General features: G+C 49.4%; 1 protein-coding gene and 1 long non-coding RNA gene across 5 annotated transcripts in view; one reads left to right on the top strand and one right to left on the bottom strand.

Moving 5' to 3' along the window:
• Positions 1-3635, top strand: part of KAZN (kazrin, periplakin interacting protein) — a 1292076-nt gene that overhangs the window by 876874 nt on the left and 411567 nt on the right. The window lies entirely within an intron of this gene.
• Positions 1-3635, bottom strand: part of LOC108285633 — a 9809-nt gene that overhangs the window by 2083 nt on the left and 4091 nt on the right. The window contains exon 2 of the long non-coding RNA XR_001817662.2: positions 1507-1510. This is a non-coding gene — a long non-coding RNA (uncharacterized LOC108285633). The remainder of the gene's footprint in view (positions 1-1506; positions 1511-3635) is intronic.

Here is a 3635-nt window from a genome sequence, read left to right on the forward strand (position 1 = left end):
AGTTCCAGTCTTGTTGCCCAGGCTAGAGTGCAGTGGTGTGATCTCGGCTCACTGCAACCTCTACCTCCCAGGTCCAAGCGATTCTCCTACCGCAGCCTCCCAAGTACCGAGTAGCTGGGATTATAGGTATGCGCCACCATGCCTGGCTAATTTTGTTTTTGTTTTTGTTTTAGCAGAGATAGGGTCTCACTATGTTGGTCAGGCTGATCTCAAACTCCTGACCTCGGGTAATCCACCTGCCTCGGCCTCCCAAAGTGCTGGGATTACAGGAATCAGCCACTGCATCTGGCCAAGGGTATACATTTTTAACAAGCTCCCAGATGGGTTTTGGCATAGTTGGTCCCCTGACCACACTTTAAGAAACACTGGCTATTTCTATAAAAATAAAGGAGAGAACATTGTTCAACCCAGGATTCTCAAGGGAGAAGGAATAGTATATTCATTCAAATAGTCTGAAATGCATTCTCCAGAATAGATTCTGCCTACAGAATTTGAAGAAACATGGCCATAGCTCCCACTTCATTCATTCAGTCATTCATTCATTCAACAAGTCTTTCTTGAGCACCAACTGTGTACCAGATGCTCTTCTAAAGGCTGAGGATGTAGAGAACAAAACAGACCCAAATCCTTGACTTGAAAGAGCTTTCTTTTGAAAGAGATCGACGATCAAGAAGATCAATAAGGACGTAAGTGCACTGCACACCTTGAAGAGTAGGCAGGAAGGTGGCAAGAGGGAATATTGCAGGGAGAGAGGCTGCTGGGAGTGAATGTGACAACCTTAAGTTAAGAGGTCAGGGCCAGCCTTCCTGAGGAGGTAGCATTTGAGCGGAGCTGTGAAGGAGGTGAACGAGAGCTGTGTGGATCTCTGGGGAAGGCACGCACAGAGAACCTGAAGCCTCAGGATGCTCCAGCATGCAGGGAGCTGGGTGGTGCAGGACTGGTCAGGTGGGAGCTGTGGTCAGAGGAGCCCTGAGAACAAGCCTGAACATAGAATTTGCCACTCAGCAGATGGTTTTCAAGTGGATGGATCCATTTGGGCATCATCCACGGTATGCCAGAGAAGTAGGGAGATCCAACTCTTCCAGAAAACGCAGAAAAACAGATATACAGGGAGTACCAGGGACAGAAACCGCAAAGCTCTAAGGGAGAGGGGTTGGAAGAGTGGGGATGCAGTCGCTTTGCGTATCTGTTATCAACTGCTGTGTAACCAATTACTGCACACTGGGCAGCTTAAGAGGACAGACATGTATTACCTCACGGCTTCTGGAGGTCAGAAGTCTGGCCGAGGCTGACCTGGGTTCTCTGCTTAGGGACTCACGGGGCAGAAATCAGGTGTTGGCTGAGCTGCATTTTTTTTCTGGAACTCCAGGTTCTCTTTCAAGCTCATGTGGTTATTGATGGAAATCTGTTCCTTGCAGCTGTAAGACTGCGGCCACGTTCCCTTGATGGCCGTTTGCCAGGGGCCACTCTCAGTCCCTGGTGGCTGCCTGCAGTTCCTTGACACACGGCCCTGACCATCAGCTCGCAACCTGCCAATCTCCTAGGCAGGGCCCAGGCCCTTTTAAGGGCTCACCTGATCAGGTCAGGCCTACCTGGATACTTCTTTTTAAATAAAGAATGCAAAGTCAACAATGGAAATTTAAGCATAGGAGTGAAATCCCATCACACCACAGGTTCTGCGTGCACTCAAAGAGAGTGGAAATCTCGGGGGCTGTCTTGGGATTCTACCTACACCCTTTGGTCCAGCACAATTTCTGGTTTCTGGTACTTGAGGGGCAAGGGCTACCCTTTCTCCCTTGGGCCTCACACCATGCACCCAGCTCCAGGTGATAAATGACCACTCTTGCCTTCACCAGCTCTAGTAGATCTCAGCTAGAGAACCCTGTCCGAGACCGTGATGGGGTGGGAGTCCCAGAGGGACCTGCCCGTGGTGTGCAGGAGCCTTCTCTCCCCAGGAGCGGAGAGAGGGAAGCAGTCACATTGAAGTGCTCTCGGAGCTGCCGCTGTGCGCTACGGCGCAGATGACACATCAGTGCCCTGAATCCTGGCTGCCGCGCCAGCACGCTCAGTCTTAATGTATTGACATTGGCAGCCCTTGTATATCTTGCCATGCCAATAAGGTAATTGAAATGGAATTGTCTCCAAGCATCCAATTAATCAGCAAATAAATCATAAACCTGTGGCTGTTCATTCAGAGAGGCAAAGAGGCTCCTTCTCCTGGCTTTCTGACCACTGGAGTTGATTGAGCTTAGACTTTATGTACCTCTAATGAGCTTCAGGAGAAGACAGGTAAGTCCAGGCAAGTAACATTTAGAGCGTTACTGAGGCCCCAGGAACGGTGTGTAAGGTCCTTTAGGTATGAGAGCACATGCCTCCGCCAAAGAGGTTTATGTACTGGATTTTACTCCTTAAAAATGTCCCTGCAAAGTGGGGGTGGTGATTCACATTTTACCGAAGAGGAAACTGAGCCTCAGAGAGGTTAAGCAACTTGCTGAAGGTCACACAGCAAGTAGAGGGCAGATTATGGGTTGAAAACTAGACCCATCTTGGCCAAGTACAATGGCTTATGCCTGTAATCCCAGCATGGTGGGAGGCCAAGGCAAGAAGATGGCTAGAGGCCACGGACTCAAGACCAGCCTGAGCAATACAGCAAAACCTCATCTCTATTAAAAATAAAAATAAAAATTAGGCATGGTGGGACACACTTGTGCTCCCAGGAGTCCTGAGGAGGCTGAGGTGGGAGCACTTGAGTTTGAGGTCGCAGTAAGCGATGATTGCACCACTGCACTCCAGCATGGGCAACCGAGCGAGTCTTTGTCTCACAACAAAACACGAAGCACATCTAGCTTTAAAAGCCGTGTTCTTTTTCATCGATGCTGGGCCAGATATGCAGATTTAAGTCACAAATGGTTTCCATTGTCAAGCTAAATTTTACATCCAGGACTGTGTGAAATGAGAAGCGGTGGGAGTGGGTGTCCCCTGGCGGCTACCCATTCCCCAGCTTTATTAGGTGCTGGCGCTGGAGGTACAAGCAAGAGACGACAGTGTTCTCTCATGGATTTCCATTCCTGCAGAGGAAAATCCTCCTGTTCCTGTGATCACTTCACACCCCTAAAAGCCCTTTGATACCCAAAACTCCTTCATAAGCCCAAGTGTTTCCTCCCCTTAGCCGGGTGGGGACACTCTAAGGAACCACACGGATGAAGTAGGGTATGTCATTTTCTCACTTGAGGATGCTTCAAAGACATTTCACGTGAGGAGAAGCCATCGCAGCTCCAACTTCCCCTTCCCTTGCTATTGTTTGAAGCTCAAATTGGGGTAAAGGGTCAAACCAGCCCAGCCAAAGGAATGAGGGATTCAAAAAAGCTGAACGCTTCGAGTTTCCTCACCTAGAAACACAAAATGTTGATCTGTTTGCCCATGTGCAAACAGATACAGAGGCTGGGAGGAATTCATCCGTACCCTTCTGGAGGGTTTGCATCTGATTGGGGGGCTCTCCAAGCAGACAGGGAGTTATTTTCATGATTCAGAGCAATTCTGCAGCGGGTAGTGTCACCCCGAATCCTTTTGGCTCTGGTTTATTGGGTTGAGAATGGAAGAAAGAAGCTCCCCTCCCCTCCCTCCTCCCTTCCCCC

The sequence above is a fragment of the Cebus imitator genome, unplaced genomic scaffold (assembly GCF_001604975.1).
Source record: "Cebus imitator isolate Cc_AM_T3 unplaced genomic scaffold, Cebus_imitator-1.0 Scaffold15, whole genome shotgun sequence".
Taxonomy (NCBI): domain Eukaryota; kingdom Metazoa; phylum Chordata; class Mammalia; order Primates; family Cebidae; genus Cebus; species Cebus imitator.